The sequence below is a fragment of the Topomyia yanbarensis genome, chromosome 3 (assembly GCF_030247195.1).
Source record: "Topomyia yanbarensis strain Yona2022 chromosome 3, ASM3024719v1, whole genome shotgun sequence".
Taxonomy (NCBI): Eukaryota; Metazoa; Arthropoda; class Insecta; order Diptera; family Culicidae; genus Topomyia; species Topomyia yanbarensis.
Genome location: NC_080672.1, coordinates 11,450,092 through 11,462,722, shown reverse-complemented (window position 1 = coordinate 11,462,722; position 12,631 = coordinate 11,450,092). Strand labels below are relative to the sequence as shown.

Sequence of the window (12,631 nt, the reverse complement as noted above, 5' to 3'; positions counted from 1 at the left end):
CATTTTTCTGATTAGTTTAGCTGAGGGCATGGACCTAGGTGGCTAGGGCCGAGAGGAAGAATTTCCGGACATAACCAATTCATGATCGCGCGAACACAAGCGTATGTAGGCTCATTCTTCAGACCGCGTTTGTAAATTTATAAGTGCTAGAACGTTCCCTTAGTCACCGGAGTGTTATCCTGTTTGTAAGATCGGCCGAAACCTGTTTTTTTTTCGATTGATCGACTATAGAATGTTTGTTTAGCGTTTTTTTTTTAAAGAATCTTGTATTTAGATTTGAGAGACCGAAAATTAAAGTCGCAAGGATAGAACATGCTTTGTAAAACCCACTTTAGCTATCTTAAAATGTTAAATATATATAAACATCAAGCATAAAAATAGGACAGAGATCCTTCAGCATTAGAATCACTTAGAAAATTCTCACTCGAAAAAATTTGCAAGAAACCTCCAGCATAATTGGCTTGTGGCTAAATCCGTATAACGTTACATTCAAGATTGAAAGTCGTATGAAGAAGATTCCTTTGTAAGAACCCAATATATTTATTACAGATTTTATACCGGTTTTCTTTAATCGACTATTACATGGAAGAGCTTCTTTTAGCTTCCGATTTTAACCTTCTAATATATTTAAAGCGGGTTTTATGAAGCATGTTCTGTTCTTACGATATTTATTTTCGGTCACTCATTTACTGCCGTTAAAAGCATATTTGTCCCATGTTCTATGGGATTCCCTATATACATGGGACAATTATGCTTAGAACGGCAGTTTAGTCCGCAGCCAAAAATTTCAGCTCGTTATTTATAATACATCTAACAATAGTCATAGTTACCCTAATCAAAATCAGAATAATCATGTGATGCCTAAGCCACTTTTATCCTGCTTGTTACTCATTTTAGAAGTTGTTTCACATTTATCGAAGTTAGATAATTTTTCACCCAAAATTTACTAAAAATTTACCCAAAATTTACTAAATACTTCATTCGGTGAAAAGTTAAAATGAGTAATATGCACAAAAACATCGCACCGCAATCAGAACTCTCATAAATTGCAATCCGAATTCTTTCGGCCGGTTGTTGATTCGCAGCAAGAAACGCAATCGACTTAGCTCAGCTTGTGTTACTATGTTTTAATTGCCGCAAGGTTCTACTGTATCGATTTTGTTGGCTATTTTCGGCAAATTTGAGACTAAGAGAAACGAAAGCAATGAAATTGAAAGACGGATAGGTATTCTAGAGCGAATCAGTTATAAACTTAGAACGGCAAACTAGAACTAGGCAGGCTCATATGGACATGATTGAAAGGAAATGTGAAGAATTCTTTGCCTTCTGCAGAGTAGGAGTTGGGCGTTGCACCCAAGTCTACTGCATGGTCTATGGTAGAACATAACTCATCATCATGTTTTACCGCCGACACCGGCAAAAAATTCTTCACAAATCCTCGCCTAGAACGACCATGTGATCATTCTTCTCCCTTTCTGCTAGCATCAAGCCGTGACGTATGCATTCAATCGACACCAAGCTATCGGTGTCGCACCGATCCTATTGTGATTGAACTACTTATTGATTTTTTCGTTCCGCACACACGGATGGCTGATAGCAATTTTTTTTTTTTTTTTTTTATTCATTTTGTTTATTTGATAGGCACAAATGCGTTAGCTTGGCGGTGCCAAATGCTTTTGTTTTTACATTTTGGGTATCTTAAAACTAGGAGGTTACAATGTTGAAATATTTTTTTTACAAAGGAAAAAAAAGTTTACAGCTATCTTAAGACTAGAAATAAGATTCAATATACAAGAGAGGGCAAAAGATTTTTTTATGAAAAAATTTAAAACAAGGGATTCACTTTGATATACAAGAGGGGGAGTAATAGTATTTTACGAAATATTTTACGGTTATCTTAAAACTAACAATATAGTTTAGTACACAAAAGGGGAAACAAATATTTATGAGAAACTTCACAGAAATCTTAAAACTAGGGATTCAATTCTATTTACAAGATGGAGGACAAGAGTTTCAATAAAGAGTAAAAATTATAGCTATCTTAAAACTAGGAATACAGAATACTAATTTGAATTTTTTAACTGAAACTTATGCTTGGTCAAGATATTCAGAGGGTGGCTTATTTCCGCATCAGTGTAGCAGCAGTTGTATCAAGGGCAGGGGAGAGACAGGGAAAGAAGAGCAAAACTTGCAACTTTCGCTCGAACGGGGGGGGGGGGGGGGGGGGGGAAGGTGGATCAGCGAAACAAATTTGCGCCTCAGTCTAGTAAGTCGTCGAGTACCGGATTGGCGGATGGTATTCTTCGGACCCGCGAGGAATCCTTCAAAAGTCATCGGACCTCGAGTCGCTCTCGCTTCAGTTTCCTTCTATGCAGGCGTAGTGGTAAGGGCGACGGCGGTTACATAGTGGCACTCTGGAGCTGATCGGTTCCACAAGGCAGGAGAAAACTTCTAAAACGAGAAATAAAAAGAGAGGGGCTAAATTGGGATATTTATCGTTTTTATGAAGGTATAAATAAGGGACATATAGGGGAAATCACGAGTTGCCAGCATATCTCGGACTGGTACATTGGGTGGTCTACCTCGGGCCCGAAGGGATTCCTTTAACTGAGACCTGGCGTCACAATACCCGGCGCATACCCAGACAACGTGTTCGATGTCGTGATAGCCCTCGTCACAAGCGCACAGACTACTCTCCGCAAGCCCAATACGCCGCAAATGCGCATCTAAGGTGTAGTGGTTGGACATAAGTCGGGACATTACACGAATAAAATCCCGACCCACATCCATCCCCCCGAACCAAGGCTTCGTTGATACCTTTGGGATAATCGAATGTAGCCATCGTCCAAGTTCCCCATAGCTCCACGAGGTTTGCCAACTGTTGAGCGTCCTCTGACGACAAATACTAAAAAATTCGTTGAAGCAGATTGGTCTTTCGTATATGTCACCATTTAATGCGCCCACCTTTGCTAATGAGTCGGCCTTTTCATTGCCCGGGATAGAACAATGAGAGGGGACCCAAACAAAGGTAATCTGATAAGATTTTTCAGATAACGTACACAAGGACTCCTGTATCTTCCCCAGAAAATACGGGAGTTGCTTTTTTGGCTTCACCGCACGAAGAGCCTCGATAGAGCTGAGGCTGTCCGAAATGATGAAGTAGTGATCTGTGGGCAGAGTGTCGATGATCCCAAGGGTGTACTGAATTGGAGCTAACTCTGCGACGTAAACTGAAGCGGGATCATTGAGCTTGAATGAAGCGGTGATAATATTGTTGAAAATACCGAAGCCAGTGGACCCATCGAGATTTGATCCGTCAGTGTAAAACATTTTGTCGCAGTCGACTTCTCGGAATTTATTATAAAATATATTGGGGATCACCTGCGGGCGTATATGGTCCGGGATTCCACGAATCTCTTCCTTCATGGATGTGTCGAAGAATACAGTAGAATCAGAAGTATCTAGGAAACGGACACGGTTGGGATTGTACGAAGAAGGATTGATGCTCTGTGCCATGTAGTCGAAGTACAAGGACATAAAACGGGTTTGAGAATTAAGCTCGACGAGCCTATCGAAATTTTGAATCACCAACGGGTTCAGAATGTCGCATCGGATGAGCAATCGATATGAGAGTTCCCAAAATCGATTTTTTAGCGGAAGAACGCCCGCCAGCACTTCGAGACTCATCGTATGGGTCGAGTGCATGCAACCCAAGGCAATGCGCAAGCAACGATACTGGATTCTCTCCAGTTTGATGAAGTGTATGTTCGCAGCGGAGCGGAAACAGAAACACCCGTACTCCATCACCGACAATATCGTTGTTTGGTATAACCTGATCAGGTCTCCTGGGTGAGCACCCCACCATGTTCCAGTTATTGTTCGGAGAAAATTGATCCTTTGTTGGCATTTCTGTTTCAGATACCTAATGTGACATCCCCAGGTACCTTTAGAGTCGAACCAGACCCCGAGATATTTAAATGTGAAAACCTGGTTGATCGTTGCACCCATTAATAAAAGCTGGAGTTGCGCCGGCTCTCGCTTCCTAGAAAAAACAACCAACTCAGTTTTCTCCGTGGAGAACTCAATACCCAGCTGAAGAGCCCAAGCAGACAAATTGTCCAAGGTATTTTGTAATGGTCCTTGCAAGTCGGCAGCTTTGGGCCCTGTAACAGAGACCACCCCGTCGTCTGCAAGTTGCCTTAGCGTGCATGAATTGGCAAGACAATCGTCAATGTCATTCACGTAAAAATTGTAGAGCAGAGGACTTAGACATGAGCCCTGGGGAAGACCCATGTAGCTAAATCGCGATGTTGTTAAATCGCCATGCGAAAAGTGCATGTGCTTTTCAGACAACAGGTTTAGCAAAAAGTTATTTAAAATTGGTGAAAGACCATGCTGGTGCAGCTTCTCTGACAGAATGTTGATAGAAACTGAGTCAAAAGCCCCCTTAATATCCAAGAAGACTGATGCCATCTGCTCTTTGTTAGCATAGGCCATTTGGATTTCTGTAGAAAGCAACGCAAGGCAATCGTTCGTCCCTTTGCCTTTGCGGAAGCCAAATTGTGTATCTGACAGTAAGCCATTTGCTTCAACCCAATTGTCGAGGCGAAACAAGATCATTTTCTCAAACAACTTCCGAATACAGGACAGCATTGCAATCGGCCGATACGAGTTGTGGTCGGAGGCTGGTTTTCCTGGTTTTTGGATGGCGATGACCTTCACTTGCCTCCATTCATAAGGGACAATGTTACCCTCAAGAAACTTGTTAAATAAATTCAACAAGCGCCTTTTTGCAGTGTCAGGCAGATTCTTCAGCAAGTTGAATTTGATTCTGTCTAACCCTGGGGCGTTATTGTTGCACGATAAGAGAGCAAGTGAGAACTCCACCATCGAAAACGGTGTTTCGTTCGCGGTATCGTGAGGAGACGCGGCGCGGCACGTTTTCTGTACCGGGACAGAGTCCGGACAGATCTTCTTGGCGAAAGCGAATATCCAACGGTTTGAATATTCCACGTTCTCGTTGGTACTATTACGGTTACGCATACGTCGAGCCGTACCCCAAAGAGTGCTCATCGCTGTTTCTCTCGTTAACCCGTCGACGAACCGGCGCCAATAACTGCGTTTTTTGGCTTTCATTAGACTCTTCATTCGCCTTTCTAACGACGCGTACTGTTGATAGCTAGCGGGTAACCCGTCTTCCCGGAAGGCCTTATATGCAGTGGACTTCTCCGCGTACAGCTCTGAGCACTCTTTATCCCACCACAGGGTGGGAGACCGTCCATGGGTATTCGCGCTGGGTACTGGTTTAGTCTGAGCTTGATTCGCACTGTCGAGAATCAAGCCAGCCAAAAACCTGTACTCTTCCTCCGGAGGAAGTTCTTGAGTGGATTCGATTTTAACGGATATCGCGGTCGCGTAACTCTTCCAATCAATGTTCCGTGTGAGGTCATACGAGACATTGATTGTTTCCGATGGTCTTGAACCGTTAGCAATTGAAATCACGATAGGCAAATGATCGCTACCGTGGGGATCAGGGATCACCTTCCACATGCAATCTAACTGTAGCGATGTCGAGCAAAGCGACAAATCCAACGCGCTTGCGCGTGCTGGTGGTGTAGGAATCCGCGTCATTTCTCCCGTGTTTAAGATGGTCATGTTGAAATTATCGCAAAGATCTTGGATTAATGTTGATCTATTATCATCATGAAGGCAGCCCCATACCGTACCGTGCGAGTTAAAGTCTCCCAGAACTAGCCGCGGTGCCGGTAAGGATTCCGTGATATTACAAAGCGTTCGGTGCCCTACCGAGGCTCTAGGAGGAATGTAGATGGAAGCAATGCAAAGGTCTTTACCTTTGATTAAAACTTGACAAGCGACAATTTCAATGCCTGGTGCCGAAGGGAGGTTAATTCGGTTGAAAGAATAGCACTTTTTGATCCCCAAAAGTACTCCTCCATAGGGGTTTTCTCGATCCAGACGAATTATATTAAAGTCGTGGAAGTTGAGATTTATATCGGAAGTTAACCAAGTTTCACATAATGCGAAAGCATCACATTTTAAACTGTTTAGTAAGAATTTGAAGGAATCGATTTTCGGGAGGATACTTCTGCTGTTCCACTGTAGAACAGTGATCGAATCGGTGACCTCGTTCGATGACTTAGCCATCGAAGGATACGATCGCTGCAAGGAGGGGCCATTTAGTAGTCAACTGCTTCAAAAATGTTTGCACTATAGGGAGAAAACGTATCAGAAGGCTTTTAAGAGGATCAGTAACATTGAAAGCTGTGAAAATTAAGTCCACTATGTCAGAAAATTTCATTAGTCCGCTACTGGACTGAGTATCTGTTTGAAAAAAGGGGACACTTGGGGTTTTGGATGTCCCTGGAAGTGGTGGGTACTCCTTGTTAGAATTAATATTTCCAAGTCCTGGAGCAAATTGCTTCGGCTTTTGTGCATCACTTCCGTTGGATTTATTGATTGTAGTTGGCGCACTCTGAGTGGACGACACCTTGGCACCCTTACGAGGCAATGTAGGGGAGGCTGGATTTCTCCTCTTCCTGGATTCCCCTGGGTTAACCAAAGATGTTCCCTCTCGTGGGTCGTCAGATTCTTGCTCAACGTTAGCCAAACCAGCATAGGGATTTTCGGACAGGACAGATGGCGAAGCATTCTTTAGCATTTCTGCATAAGAACGCCTTGAGCGTTCCTTAAGGGAGCGCTTAATTTTATCCCCGCGCTGCTTGTACGCAGGACATGATTTAAGAGCATGTGAAGGGCCCCCGCAGCAAATACACTTTTCAGTTTCTTTGTCGCAAGAGTCATCCTCATGCTCTCCTTCGCATTTGCCGCATCGTTTCTTATTTCCACAATATGTGGCTGTGTGGCCCAACTGCTTGCAATTGCTGCAGCTCATGACCCGCGGTACAAACAGGCGAACTGGTAAGCGAACCTTGTCAAGGAGGATGTAGTTGGGAAGAGAGGACCCGGCGAATGTCACCCGAAGCGAGCCTGATAGAGAGTAGGTAGTCTTACCTCCCTCGGTGTTTGCGGTATACAATTGTTTGCATTCTAAGATCTTAATCTGTTCAAGAGAGGGGTCCTTAAAGCAGCCAACCCCGTGCTCCAACAGTTCTTCGCATTTCAGGCCCGGTTCGGACACTACCCCATCGATTTCACAGGCCACACAAGGCACGTACGCTTTAAATTCCCGCGTAAAGCGCTCACAGCAAGCAATCGCGTTTGCCTGGCCGAGATCACTCACTAGAACACGTATCTTGTTTGCCCGAACACGTGTTATCTGAGTTACGGCCGAGTAATTAGCAGTCAGATCTCGAGAAAGTTTTAATATATTAACCGGTTTCTCTCCGGTCCGAAAATATACCACCCATGGCCCAGAGGAACCTTCTGGGTACTGCTTTATACGGGGAGCAATGCGAGTATTAGGGGGATCAGGGACTTCCATGATTACATCAGATGGTATTTCGCCCTCGGCCATTTAAGCACGAGGGCAGAGCGTTATATAAACGGGAATGTGTCTTATTATTTGATTACAAGGTAGAGTAAAAGTAGGGAAAAGGAAAGAAAGCAAACGAGGAAAAAAAAAAATAAAGCAAAACTTATCTGCAAACAACGTCGATTGTTCCGCACCAGCGAAAACAATGTACTGGATTTACTGTCGGCACCAGCAGAACGGCTGCTAACGAACGAACAAAGGATGACCTTGACTCACTAAAATTTACACACCGAGCACCACTGTGAAATATAACGATCCGTTCCGTTCAAAGGTTGGGAGACGTATGTGGCTGATAGCAATTAATGACACAGCTCAGCTAGCAGAAATCGAATTTTTTTATCTACTTTTTTACCAACAAGATTATCTGTGGTTCAACCTTTCAAATGAAATTAAAGGAAAACGTGTTAATCTATGTAAATGGAAAATTTTAGAGAGTTCTAGAATCCACTGCATATTTTAATTGTATTATATCTCAGAACTACAGAATACAATCGAACTGCAGTGGTAATAATTTGGTTCCGAAAAAGATTAAAAATAGAAATTGTATAATTCGGATCATATTGAGATACCTTCATAGGAGCAAATTGAGTTGAACCAAATGTGTACATCGAGCACTATATATTTCATAACGGAAATTAATCGGGTAAATTGCGTTTCGACTTAGATAGAACGACTTGGCGGCTGTTAGACACTGATTTTCAAAATACCACTCAACTTGGGAGAACGACTTAAACAACTAGTCGAGGCCTCTATCATTCAACATAAGTTGAAAATAACCGATTAGGCTATGCTAATAACGAAACCAAATGTAAATAACCAAAAACAAAGATGAGAAAAATAGTTATATTTTGAATCACTTGAAATGTAAAATACTCAGATATGTAAAAAGGAATTGAAACAATAAATGATTGAACGTAAAAAAAAAAACTAGTCGAGGCGGATAGCGAGACACATAAAAGTTAAATTTTTTCTTTTATGTTAGAAAACATCGCAAAGTTTGCTTAGTTCCACAGCTTATGAGAAAATTTACAAAAATCAAGTTTTTAGCACTCTTCTTGTTCACCGGTTTCCATTTGCTAACAAAAATTGCATTTCTGGAACCTGGGAAACTAGTTTGCAACATTATTTAGTCTGTTTCCATTTGTGGAAGATTTTTTGTTGTCCCGGGAGTACTACCACCTCCACTGAAGTTGGAAATTCCGTACAAATTCCGGACAAATCCGTACAAGTATTTTTTCCGGACACACGACCAAAAATCCGTACTGTCCTCCCAAATTCCGTACGGTTGGTCAGCTTACTCATGTCTAATACTCAAGACGCATAAAACTAAATTCTCTGCGTGAAACTTGAGTGAAATTAATGCTGGTTTCGGTAAATTCAGACAGAAACAACAACTGAATTTAAGATTACGCACCACTGGTTTGTAGATTTTGGGAATCCGCTAAGAGAAGCAACACGCTAGATTACACTGAGCAGCCCAAAAATTTGTTTCAAGACCATCCAACATGGGCCCAACAATGAACGCCTGCTGAACGGTCTGTTGGGTGTCGCCCAACGTTGTTTAACCGAAGGACCAGCATTAGACGATTTTAAAACATGGATTTCTTAGAAGCATGATTTTTTTGCACACGTTTTAAGTAACAAAAACGCACTTTTTATGCGCACGACACCCAGGAGCGTGCGTTGTTCAATCAGTAGCAGCTCCTCATCGTCATAATGCGCTTTAGGGCTTTAGCGAGCCAATCAGAAACTAACTGAATCTTGGTGCTTGAAAAATTTTAGCTATAAGTATGCTTGTTCAAATGCATTGAGTGATTCAGTTTGCTATACATCATCGCACAGTAAACTTTTTTCTCTTGCTTGCTTGGTGGAAACATCATCCAGAATCTTCATTTGGCCATTGTTCGGCGTTCTACGTAGCCGAGTCGCTTAAAGGCTGTTCAGTGCATCTACTTCGTAAATAATTATTAGTGCTGTTCTGTTCAAAGCGGTGCAAAGTACTGACTACAGTCCTATTGTATTAGTCACCATATTTATCCGCCTCCGAATTTTTCTATAACGGACTTTGTCAGTTTTTTTATCCGATTTTGCCAGCTACATTAAAGAATGTCTTCTGATTTAATTCTCCTATGTTGCACGGACGGAATTTAAGCGAAAGCCTTTTGCTTAAGTGTGTAAAGAATTCAAAATGTTGATGTTCTTAAAGTGATTAAAAGGTTTCGATTTTTTTAACCGGTGCGATAATAGACTGATTCCAAAGAGTTGTTTGTGATTTTATATCATAGTTTAGATTGCCCCAATCAAAATAAAACAAATATGTTCAGATTTTGTTAGTCTGCAATACATAAAGGGGCTGATAAAATCGGTCAGTGTTTTCATTCTAAAAATTACAGAAAAAATCACAGATTTTAAAATCTTGTTCTTCCAGCACACTATGTGACCATTAAATTGAAATATTTGTTGATTAAATTAAATTTCTTTCTTTTCACAAATTATTCTAATTTTAAGAGTTTAAAATTTTGTGCTTACAGGAATTGTAGCTGATATAAATGTCTATCGATTCTTGTATTTAAAGATTGGGATACAAAAAAAAGTTTTTTTATAAAAAATGCAAAATTTCTTTTTTTCGTATTTTTTTAATATTCTTTGAGAACATAAAATTGTAATCTTTTAATAACTGTAGCTAGTATCAATTATAATTCATTGGTGTGCGAAAATATGTAAGTCACCACATCGAATTCAAAATTATATGCTAAATAAGTAAAATTTCGGTATTTCTTCGAAGTTCTCATTATTTTTTTGGGAAATATTTCAGAAACTGTAGTTTATATCAAATAATTAATTATAGATATGTAATAGAGCTTGAGAAAAAATAAAGTGCGGATAATCGAAACAATTTCTGCGAATGGTAGTACTACGGATATTCGAGTTACGGATAATCGAGTCTACGGATAATCGAATATGGCCTGTAATAGGTACAACCCATTTTCTGAGGATATTTTCTTTCGATTGCATCGAACTACACCAATTTTTAGGTAGTTTTCAATGGGGTTATTTTATCGACTTCTTCCAAAATTCGACGAACCTATTCCCACTCAAGCGATAGTTTATGTTAAAAGGGTATCCTAAATTAATTGGTATACTCAAGGGTTTATATGTTACAGATAGAGAAAATTCATAAATTTTCAGCTTTTCCTACACAATATTCCAAAAGCTTCTTAAACAACTGTTCCTAATAAGATTATGTAAATTATAAAGTATTTTTAATAGAAGTGCCGGAAGGTTATCAAAAAGTTTCGTGAAAAAGAAAATTCCAGTAATGATAATAATTTTCCCTAACGGGTTTTTATTTGTTCTTTGGCATTAGGATTAGGAATAATAATTCAGAACAAAGATATTACTGGGAAATCATTTTTAGAAAAAGTGGATATCCAAGTAAAGTAAAGGGCTGAAATTTCAGTGCTTAGTTCTCAGCCGCATTGAGAATTTGAGTAAACGTTATTGAGAATCTAAAATCCATTCGAAAATTTGTTTTTCGAATTTTTTGACACAGCACATATACAACCCCTTTAGGAAAAGTTTTCCCAACACAATGCATTGATTGAAGAATTTCTATGTTATTAACGGAGCATTAGCTATAATTCGTTTGTATTTCTATTTTATGGGCCATTTTTCCGTTGGTCTAACCTTTGAGATTTCTTGCACTGATATTGTCCCATGCTAATTTGAGCGATTCTCTGAGTCCTTGTAGTATGTGGCATCAACAACATCGCGAAGCATCAAGTTCTAAATTTTCTCAATCGATATAATACCCGAAGAAAGCGATAAGAGTTATAAGAAATGTATCATCACACTGTTAGGTGGATTAAAAGCGTTTTTGTTTAGCAATTTTATACAAAATCTATAACGAAAATTTAATTAAAAAGAATGTAGCTTTCACAAAGTTGAAAATTTTCAAATTAAGTTTGATCCTACATCAGTGGCATTTAGTTCTGATATTTTACCCTCAAGAGTTTCGAGTTATAGTTAGGTCTTTCGTTCGCGTAATTATTCTTTAACAACTAAACTCTTAACTGGCAGTAAATCTGAGCTAATCCCGTAGAGTTTAAAAATAAGCACCAATATCAACCTTTCTCCAATTTGTGTTAAATATAACACTGAAATGTGTTTATAAAAGTAAAAGCCTGAATCAAATAGCGTATTTTGATCCAAAATTAACAAAAACTTTAAATTTTTCGTATTCCTATCTACAATAATTGTAATACCTTTAAACGACCCAATAAAACAACATCTGTCACCCCACGCACCGCAGCTATGGAAGATACTCCAGCCTGCTTGGATTCGTTCACCTATTTCTGTAGAACCCAACCGCACACGAACACGCACACACAATTACACGTGCACACGCTAACCCATCTATTCTTGCTCAAATGTTTCCACGAACCTACATAATTCCAATGCCATTTGTGCGAAACAAGTTTTTTTTTCTCATTACGTATTTTCCTTTCCCTCATTGCCCTCATCGCACCATAATCAGTCAACCATCAAGTTAAGAACCATGTATGTATCTCTTTCCTTCTTATCGCCATCTCTCTCACTCTCACACACACACAGAATCGTTCAGAACGAACAAGTTGAGAATGTTGTTTTTCTGCAAACATGTCATGTTGTTATGCTTGCTTATGCGGGCTACGGCATGGCGCGCGGTCGTCGACCATGAAAAGCAGCAAAAGAACGATCGGTTCTTCGTTTCCATTTTCGTTCTTCTAAGGCTGAAAGAGAATGTGAGTGCTTGCATCGGTGAGAGAAAGGTTCCTTCTTTTTCCCCCGGGAAAGTCTGAAATGAATTAGGTAGGTAGCAGGAGGAAATTGAAAACAAGATTCGTTCGTTTCGCCTACTGTGTGTGGCGTCTCTCATTCTCTCACTGATGGTGGAAAATAAGGTTCCTCGCGAGAGAAGGAGTGCTTTATCTCTCTCTCTCTCTCTCGCTCACTTTGGTCGCTCGCCTTTTTTTCGGGTGTTTATTTACACACTCTTTCCGTCGTTCATTCAACGGCCCCCCTCCACATGACCTTCAATTTCTAGTGGTGCTCGCGCGCGCGGTGTGCTGTTTTGTG

The 12,631-nt window shown here is 40.4% G+C and overlaps 1 protein-coding gene across 2 annotated transcripts in view; it reads left to right on the top strand.

Moving 5' to 3' along the window:
• LOC131690984 (ecdysone-inducible protein E75-like) overlaps nt 1-12,631 on the top strand; it is a 356,539-nt gene that overhangs the window by 141,003 nt on the left and 202,905 nt on the right. The gene's annotated exons all lie outside the window — the stretch shown is intronic.